Source organism: Leopardus geoffroyi, chromosome A3, assembly GCF_018350155.1.
Source record: "Leopardus geoffroyi isolate Oge1 chromosome A3, O.geoffroyi_Oge1_pat1.0, whole genome shotgun sequence".
In the NCBI taxonomy this organism is placed as follows: Eukaryota; Metazoa; Chordata; class Mammalia; order Carnivora; family Felidae; genus Leopardus; species Leopardus geoffroyi.
Window position 1 is genome coordinate 15,581,378 of NC_059336.1, and position 10,346 is coordinate 15,591,723.

At 44.3% G+C, this 10,346-nt stretch overlaps 1 long non-coding RNA gene across 1 annotated transcript; it reads right to left on the bottom strand.

The window, feature by feature from the left end:
- Positions 1 to 7,948: 7,948 nt before the first annotated feature.
- On the bottom strand, positions 7,949 to 10,121 carry LOC123579636. Its single transcript, XR_006702864.1, has 4 exons — positions 9,843 to 10,121; positions 9,542 to 9,700; positions 9,144 to 9,187; positions 7,949 to 8,931 (listed from the first exon to the last, which is right to left on the bottom strand). It is a non-coding gene; the product is annotated as an uncharacterized LOC123579636 (long non-coding RNA).
- Positions 10,122 to 10,346: the final 225 nt, after the last annotated feature.

Consider the following 10,346-nt stretch of genomic DNA (forward strand, 5'->3'; position numbering starts at 1 on the left):
CTTCCGATTCTGTGTCTCCCTCTCTCTCTGCCCCTCCCCCGTTCATGCTCTGTCTCTCTCTGTCCCAAAAATAAATAAACGTTGAAAAAAAAAAATTAAAAAAAAAATTCATTATATACCAAATCACAAAGAAATCCCCAGTATGTTCTCATAAAATAGAAACAATACAAATGATATTCTCTAGTAGCCATGCAACGTAGTAAGAGATTAGTAATAGTTTTTTTAAGTGATTTTCTTCCCAGAAATTTAGAAATTCTGTAAAACAATGGTTGGTTGGGTCAAAGAGGAAATAAAAACTAGAATCACAGAATTTCTAAAAATTACTCATAATGAAAATGTTGTATATGAGACTCTAAGTGATGTGAGTTAAGCAGTAATCCAAGAAGCATCCATAGTTTTAAATATGAATAGAAAAAAAAATTGAAAGGGTGAAAATAAATTAAATACCCAGCTCAAAAAGTGTAAAAGAAACACAAAAGTAAACCAAAGTGAGAAAAATAAAAAGCATTACTATAGATAAAAGCAGAAAGTAACAGGTTAGGAACCCCAAAAGTATGCGGAACTAACCAATAAAATGGTATCTTCAGAAAAAGATCCATAAAAATAAATCAATGGCGAGCTAATCTAATCAATAAAGTAAGGAAGCACAAATACACAACATAAGAAATAACAAGGGAAAATAGCTACCTACCCAACAGGGAAAATTCTTTTTTTTTAAGTTTATTTATTTTGAGAGAGAGAGGGGGAGAGAGAGAGAGAGAGAGAGAGAGAGGGAACAGGGGAGGGGCAGAGAGAGAGGGAGAGAGAGAATTCCGAGCAGTCAGCTGTGCTGTCAGCACAGAGCCTGATGGGGCACTCAATCCCAGGAACTGTGAGCTTATGACCTGAGCCAAAATCCAGAGTCAAACGCTTAACCAACTGAGCCACCCAGGTGCCCCTCAACAAGGAAAGTTTCTAAAATCACGAGAGGTTTATTTGCACAGAATTATGTAAGTAGATATAAAATTTTCTCACAGATGTTGAAAAGACCTTCCAAAAAGTCAACTCTCATTTATTCTTTTTAAAAACTATATACACATTTGATAAACTAAAAAATTGACCAAGACCTACTTCGTGGAGAGACCCAAATCCTTTTCCATTAAGGTTAAGAAGAAAGATATCCACTAACTTCACTACTATTTCATATTATACTGGAAGAATTAGCAGTGTGTTGTACAGGATTTTAAAAATTAGACACATGAAAATTACAAATAAATAATTAAAATTATCATCGCAGATGACATGATCGTGTATCTATCAAAGCCAAAAGATTCTATGCTAAACCCAACAAAGAATTTTGTATCAATATTAAAAAATCATTGCTTTTCTTATGTATCAACAAGAAGTTAGAAGGTTTAATGTAAGGGAACATTTCATTTATAACACAACAAAACATTTAAACACCAGAAATAAACACCATAAGAAATTACCAAAATTTTAAAGCATTTCTGAAAGACTCAAAAGTACACTTAAGTAGGAAGACATCCCTTGTCCTTGGATGGAATGCTTGCAGCATAATAAAACTGTCCAATTTCTTCAAGTTAATTTCACACGACCTCAACAAAGTACCGGTTAGGTTTTTTTTCTCCCCCAGGGCTTAGAGGAGTTGATTGATTCTAAACTTCATATGAAAAGTAAACAAGCAAGAATAACTAGGAAATCCCTGAAAAAGGAAAGTATCAAAGGACTAGCCTTACCATATGTTAAATGATAATATCATGTCTCTAGAGTAAAAGCAGTGTGGTATTGGTATACGAATAGATTAGTTAAAGGAACAAAATAGAAAGCTCCAGAGAAGACTCAGCTACAAATGGAAATATAATGTATGATAAATGTGGCATTTCAAGTCACTGGAGAAATGATATAAGGAAAACTGTAATACTTTTTCAATGCATGTCAAAAAAAAAAAAAGAAAAAGAAAAAAAATTATAGACAAAATCAAAAGACAGAAAAATTTGGAACAAATATTCTCAGTTAATATCATAGAAAAGGAGCTAATCCCCCTGATATATAAAAAGCTTTTTAAAGTAAAGAAGAAAATGATCAGAAACCCAAGAGGAATGTGGGTAAAACACAAGATAGAAGATTCATAGGAAAAAAATTAAAATTGCTCTTGAAATAAGGAAAAAATAAATATCAGCCTCTCGTATAGGAAAACTACACATTGAAATTATGCTCTGATACCATTTTCTACCAGACTGGCAAAAATCTAAAAGTTTAACAGCTAACTCCATTGGCACAGCCGTGAAGAAACAGTCTTTCTCAGACATAGCTGGTAGGAATCCAAAAGAGTGCTGTCCCCGGGGATGGGAATTTATCAGTGTTTAACCAAATTATGCATGTATCTATACTGTCAGTAATCCCATTCTAGGAATCTCCCCCGAGGACATATGTCAGCAATCATGCTAACATAATTAGTGACATTTGTAATAGCAAAAGATTGTAAATGCAAGACAAGGAAATGAGAGAAATAAACTTATGATTTATCCACACAATATTACAACACCATTAAAAAAAAAATCGAGTGATGGTCTCTATGAGCTGAGATGAATTCTCAGTCACACTGCTAAGTGAAAATAATGTATGTACTAAGCTATCCTTCACATAAGAGACAAATGCAAATAAGAATATATATTTTTCTATATCATAATATATATTATTATTTATATTATTATATATTATATATAATGAAAATGTAAGAAAGATAAAGCATAAATGAATAAATGAGTGAAATTGTTACTTAAAGGGATTGGGTGGAAGAGGAATGAGAAAAAGCTGCTATAACTGTAGCGTTTTATATAATTCTGATTTTTCACCCCCAGCTTTATTGAGATATAATGACCTATAATGTGTAAGTTTAAGGTGTGCAATGTGATGACTGGATACATGAACATACCGTAACATTTTTCCCACAATAACACTAGTTAACACATCTTTTATCTCAAATAGTTACCATTTTTGTTGTAGTTGTTGTCATTAGAGCGAGAACATTAAAGCTCTACTCTCATAGCAACTTTCAAGCATACCATACAGTTCCGTGAACTACAGTCACCATGCTCTACACCGATCCCTGGAACTTAATTCCTCTTTTATTTCCAAACTTAGTTACCTTATGACTGAACGTTTGTACTCTTGGGCTATCTCCCATTTCCCCCACCCCTCCACCCCTGGCAACCACCATTCTAATCTGTTTCTATGAGTTTGATGTTTTCAGATTCCAAACGTAAGTGGGACGGGATAGTGTTTGTCTTTGTCTGGCTTATTCCACTTAGCATAATGCCCTCAAGGGCCATCCATGTTGTCACAAATGGCAGGATTTCCTTCCTTTTTAATGTCTAGAGAATATTCCATTTTATGTATGCACCATGTTTTCTTCATCCATTCATCTGTCAGTGGACACTTAAGTTGTTCCTATGTCTTGGCTATAGTGAATAATGCTGCAGCGAACATCGGAATGCAGGTATCTTTTTGAGATGGTAACTCAATCTCCTTTGGATATATACTCAGAAGTGAGACTGCTGGATCAGATGTTAGGTCTATTTTTACTTTTTTTTTTTTTTTTTTAGGAACTCTCCTACCGTGTTCCCTAGTGGCTGTACCAATTTGCATTCCCACCAACAGGGCACAAGGGCTCCCTTTGCTTTACATCTTGCCAGACTTTGTTTCTCTTGTTTTTTTGATGATGGCCATTCTATCAGGCATGAGGTGGTATCTCATTGTGTCTTTGATTCGCATTTCCGTGATGTTTAGTAAAGTTGATCACCTTTTCAGGTACTTGTTAGCCATTTGTATGTCTTTGGAAAAATGTCTATTCAAGTCATCTGTCCACTTTTTAATTGTTTAGGGTATTTTTGCTATTGAGTTATATAAATTCCTTATATATTTTGGATATTAACCCTCATATCAGATATATGGTTTGCAAATATTTTCTCATCCTGTAGGTTCCGATGTCAGGAAGCTTTCCCCCTATATTTTGTTCTAGTAGTTATATGGTTTCACTTCTTATGCTTAAGGTCCATTTCAAGCTAATTTTTCTGAGTGGTGCAGATAGGGGTCCAATTTCATTCATTTGTATCTGGATATCCAGCTTTCCCAACACCATCTATTGAAAAGACTATCCTCTCCCCACTGAGTATTCTTGGCTCCCCTGTCAAACATTAGTCAACCATGTATACGAGGGTCCATTTCTGGGCTGTCATTCCATTCGTCCATGTGTCCACCTTCATGCCAGTAATATGCTGTTTTCCTCTGTGCCCAATGTGGGGCTTGAACTCATGACCCCACGATCAAGAGTTACACGTTCCACCAACTGAGCCAGCCAGGCGCCCCAATACTACACTGTTTTTATTGCTATGGCTTTGCAGGAGAGTCTGATATCAGGAGGGGTCATGCTCCTAGCATTATCCTTTCTCAGTATTGCTTTGGTGCTCCAGTGTCTTCTGTGGCTCCATAGGAATCTTAGGATTGTCTTTTCCATCTCTGTGAAAAATGCCATGGGAATTTTGGTAGACATTGCATTGAATCTGTAGATGGCCTTGGGTAGTATGGACATTTTAGCAATATTAACTCTTCTAACCCACGAACACAAGATATCTTTCCATTTATTGGCGTCTTCTTCAATCTCTTCCATCAGTGTCTTTAGTTTTCAGTGTACAGATCTTTCACCTCCTTGGTTAAATTTATTTCTAAGTCCTCTGCTTCTTATCCTTTACAGTCCACATGCTTTTGCAGGGAGGCCACACACACAGATGTCTTGTCACTCATTTTCTCCATCCAACCACCAGACCAATGAAGCTGTATATGAAGAAGAATCATGTTCATTTGTTCATTTTCCAATCAATGGGCCTTTCCAGCATGTCCACTCTGTTACTCAGAGTGTGCAAGTCCTACCCTGGCTGCTAGGGGCACACAGATGAGTCAGGCCAAATTGGAACCCAAAGGAGGTATCAGTGATAAAACCAGGGCTTCATCAGGGACGCTTGGGAAGCTTTGGGGCTTAGTGGGGAAAGAGAATTCAGAGACCACATACACCAGGGATTCGTCTGTGGAGAGAAAAATCAGGTCAGAGCGATCATACTAGAACTAGCCAGGTTACCTCCAGGTCCATAGGCATCCGTGGCCACCAGCCCCCCGCATTTCCTTAGGCCAAGCAGAGAGGGAGAATGGAGGTGGTATAGTTACATGAGCGCTGCTCATGAGGTCAGGACGCTGACCTTCAAATCCTAGCTTTTTACTGCATCAGTGCCTTCATTTTTCCATCTGTAAAATCTGGCCATTGGACTAATCCAAGGAGTTCTTTATATTCTGGTCCTATTGGGTTTGGCCCTTGGTATCAGACTAGACCCATTCGACCTAGGGAATGACCACAGCCATGGCCCTCCAGATACATGAGCTCCGCAGCACACAAGATTCCCTGCACCACTGTTGCCTTGAAGGATGTGATTATGGCCATTGTAATGAAGAAACTGAGTGTCACTGAGTCTCAGAGAGGTGCTGCCACCTGCCTGAGGCAACAAGCAAGTCAGGGGCAAAGCGGACATTCAAACCTCGGTCTCATGAGCCCTGTGACAGGGCTGCTTCTCCAAGCTCCCTCCCAGGGCCCAGGTCAGAGAGATCGGGCCTAGAAGCACAGGCACAGGTGACCCTCTAGGTTCTGCGCCCGGAGGACGGTAGGAGGTGGTGTGGAAAAGCAGAGGTTCTGCCAGCTGTTAGGGGTGAGGCAGCCCCCGGCCAAGGACAGCAGAGCGTCAGCGGATTTAGGCCACGCTGGGGGAGGGGGGTGGCCGGTGTGTCCTCTATCTAAGCCTAGCCTTTCTTACCTTCCTCAGAGCCCTTGTACCAGAGCCTCAGCCCCGCCTCACCCGGCCCCACAGAAGCCAACCCCTCTCCCCAGTGCCCCCAGGCTGAACCATCTGGTAGAGGAAGGCCTGATTCCTTTAATCCAGTGGGCCCCCTGGTGGACCAGCCGGTGGTTGCCCTTCAGTCAAGAAATAAGATTTACAATGTGGGCAGTGGCAGGGACCTAGCCAGGCCTTGTCCCCAAGCAGATACAGAGCGAGCCCTGTTGCACCCCAAGACTCTGTCCTCAGTCTCAGCCTTTGCCCTTTCCTTGTAAATAAGAGTTTCTCCCCCAAGTCCAGAACATTCGTAGGATTCCTGCACCTCACGCAACAAGCACGAGGCCAGCATCGCTTCTTCTCTGAGCATGGCTGGTCATCCTGGCACAAAGCTGAGGGTCGACACACCTGGCACCAGTCCAGGGAGAGGGGCAGGCTCTAGCTTTTTCTGCTTCTGCAGAAGGACAACAGGGACAAGGAAGGAGTGCATTTGACAAGTGTGCAAGAGACCATCTTCCCAGGGGGTAAAAGGAGTACCCAGAAGCCCAAAGGAAGGGGGGAGTGTCAAGATCCTTCAAGACCCAAAGCAGCCATGACCCAGAGACGGGCGAGGAGAGAGTGCCAGGGACCAGACTGATAGGTGGGCAATGAGAGTCACCGGCTCAGGAGGGAAGGTAGAGGGTTCAGATTCTGGTGCCCCTGGCCCAGGGAAAGAGACACACAGAACAAGGAATGGCAAAAACAGAGAGAGGGAGGAAACGAAGACAAACATCTGGAAACATTATGATGAAAACTGAGAGTCAGAGACAGAAGGACAGGCAGAGAGAGAGAGAGAGAGAGAGGGAGAGAGAGAGTAATAAAAATTTAAATGACCCAGAACTTAAAAGAAATCCAGATGGATATCGAGAGGGAATGCGGTGAAGAATAAGGGGACAAGGAGATATACGTGAGGTGACACGTATACGTGGAGATATACGTGAGGTGAAGGACAACAGAGAAACAGAGGGAAATGTGGCAGACAGAGCTATTTGGTCAAAGGATGATTTCAGGTGGTCCAGACACACTCGGAGATGGGGCCCTCACAAACAACTTGCCACTGTTTGCCAGGGTGCCCTTTCTTGGCCTGCCCAGTAGAAGGACTTGACTGAGCTCCTGCCTTGAGAAAGGAAGAGAAGGTCACCCCCAAGCTAGCCAGGAGCCCCTCCATCTCTGACCCACTCGGAGAGATATAGTAGGTGAAATTCATTCAGGCACCCTCTGTCAGCGTGGCCAACGTTCTAGATTGTTCTGTGTTCTGAGACTTCCTCCACCATCCCCCATCTTGTGCTCCTCCTCCAGAGGAGGCAGCCCTGCCTTGTGGTCTGGGGGCTCTCCTTGTCTCCTTGCCTCCCACTGACCACCCCTGCCCCCAGGCATTTCTCCCAAAAAACTCTTGATTATCTAATCTTGTCTTGACATCTGCTTTTCAGAGGCTCCAAAGAACGCACACATCCATTTGTTTTGGCTTGAATTATTCAAGCAGGGACTGAAAAGAAAGTGCGGAGGCAGAAGAAGTTTTGGAAAAGAACATGTGTTTTTCTAATACATATCATTATTAAATGAAGACGGTTTTCAGATTTCATTAGAAACATTAGAATGAGTGAGGTCCCTTGGGTGCCTGGGTGGCTCAGTGGGTTAAGTGTCCGACCTCGGCTCAGGTCACGATCGCACTGTTCCTGAGTTTGAGGCCCTGCATGGGGCTCTGTGCTGACAGTTCAGAGCCTGGAGCTTGCTTCGGGTTCTGTGTGTGTGTCTCTCTCTCTGCCCCTCCCCTGCTCGTGCTCTGTTTTTGTCTCTCAAAAATAAACATTGAAAAAAATTACAAAAGGAAAGAGTGAGGTCCCTGTTGTATTTATTTATTTTTCTAAAGTTGATTGATTTATTTTGAGAGAAAGAGGGGGGGAGGGGCAGAGAGAGAGGGAGACAGAGGATCCCAAGCAGGCTCTGCTATCACTGCAGAGCCTGACGTGGGGCTTGATCTCATGAACCATGAGATCATGACCTGAGCTGCAATCAAGAGTCGGATGCCTAACTGACTGAGCCACCCAGGCACCCCTCCCATTGTATTTAAATGAAAATACTCATCATAGCCTTAAAATTTTAGCACTTGCAACCATGTAAGTTATGATGAAAAATATTATACGTCAACTTAAAACATTCTAGGCAACGGCAGCTTCACAAAACTTTGTTTCAGGTGTGTGTGTGTCCAAGAAAAATAAATTTCTTGAAGGCCACGCTCCCCGACCTGAAATCCTTGTGTGACCCCTAATCAAGACTGAATCACCTAGCAGAAGGTAAGAAATGCAAGGGTATCATTTCATTCTTAGGTAGCTTAGGGGCTGCACCCCACACTAAGACTTAAGGTAGCTAAACTGGGTCACAGTGTTTCTTTTCCTGATTTATGATGGGTCTACATTTGAGACCCTAAAGTAGCTTGGAACAAAGGCACGACCTGCTCCATTTCCAGCCCTAAGTTCCAGACGTGGCCCGAGAACACGCTACTCGCACGAGTGGAAAGGCAGCAACACCAGAGACAATCACCCGTCTTCCTCATCCACCTGGGGGTAATGTGCACAGCTTTCACAGGATCCAGACCCAGAAGATATGACTCAAAAATGCCCCTGGAATCTGACCAACAAAAAATCTGAAGGTCAGGACACATTGCGAGAGAGAAACATATCCGAAAAAACAGAAGTGCAAGAACCAACCAAAATGAAATGTGAAACAGTAACTTCTACCCTTTTTACAAACTCTAAAGGACCCCCCCCCCCCGCCCCGCAAAGGCTGAAAGAGAAGCGAGGTGGGGGGCGGGGGGACATCCAGGAGTCATAGATTTTCATGTAGTTTTAAATATACAACACTATTTCTTTCTGTTGTTTTCATATTAATAAGCATTTAACTTTTGATGAAAGAAAGTTTGGGAAGTGAGAAGAGCGTGGAGGAATTGGGGGTCAGTTATCCAGGTCTCAGCCGGTGCCATGGGTCTTCTCAGGTCTGGTTAAGCAGGGGTTTCTACCTGGGGAGAGAGGGGGGAGTCAGAGATGTGGGAAGGTGCAAACTGTAGCGGGGTGGGGGGCATAGACTGGGTCCCCAGACCACCCAGGGCCTGAATCCTGCCAGCTACTCTCTTCCCAGGGGCACTGGGAGGTGCTGCCCAGGAATCAGGGACAAGGGAGAGAGAATTCCAGGAGAGACATCCTCAGGAATGAGAATCTTAGAATCCCTCACCTCACATTTTTAATGTGGAGAGGAAAGTGATTCACTATTATAAGCTGTAAGAAAAAACAATGGCAATTGAAAATAATCATACTAAAAATTCAGGAACAGTTGAGGGGCTTGGAGATCATCTCATCCAAACGGCGCCACCATTCAAAAGAAAGGCATGATGTCTATTACAGGAAATTAAACGGCGCCTTTTCCTCGGAAGGGGTCTTGGGGCCTCCCTCTCTAGGGCCCACGAGACGAATTTCAGGGTAGATCCCAATTGTAAAGCTCTGTTCTCCAAGGTTTCTCAGGGCAGTGACGGTTCTCGATTCCCTCCGGGACACCGTGTTCTTCGGGAACATTCCTGGGGCAGAGGCTAGAGCGGCAGACGCGGGGTTGGGGCGGGGGTGGCGGTGTCTCACCTCAATCCCTGCTTGTCAAGGGCTCCAGACACTGCTTCTTGCAGTTGTAGAAACAACACTTCTTCGTCCTGCGGCAACCCTCATCGCGCTTGCACGCAGGGAAGAGGGTGAAAGGGCATTCAAGAAGAAACTCTGGGCAATAGCCAGGTTTCTGGTAAGCTGGGGAGAAATGCCACAGGGTGAGGTGGGGGCACCGGAGCGTCGTGGCCAGGCATCGAGGCCGGCAGGTCCCCGGGACCGCTCCGAGGAATGTTCCCCCACCCCAGCCACACGCGAGCCCGCTGCGCCCGGACACACTCACGCCTCTGCCGCTTCCGCTTCGCAGGCTGCGCCGTGTGCAGGCAGACGAGGAGGAGGAGGAGGATCACGGCGAGCGCGTAGAGGCCAAGCTGCTTCATGGCGCGGCCAAGTGTGTGCCTAACGCGCGGGCAGATTCTTGGCTTATATCGCCTCTGGCGGGGGCCCGCCAGCAGGGGGCGCTGTGGTTCCCAGGGTCCAAGGTCACAGGTGCCTCTCTGGGACCAGGAAAGAGCAGCGGTTTCCTTCCCCACACCCCCTAGGAGAGGCTCTACAAGAACTCCTAGGCGTCACTTTGTAACGTGCGAGAGCCCAGGAGAGCTCCCGCCTTTTCAGGGAGGGTCCGGGCTGGCCTGGCCCCTGATTCTTCGTGCTTTATGGAGTGGATTTTGAGGCAGTAGGAAGGAACTGGCTTTCCCCGGGGGCGCTCGTTAGATCGGACAGACTCCGCTCTTCTCACTGTGTATCCAGAACGATGTAAAACCCATCTCTCTGAGCAGATTTCAGA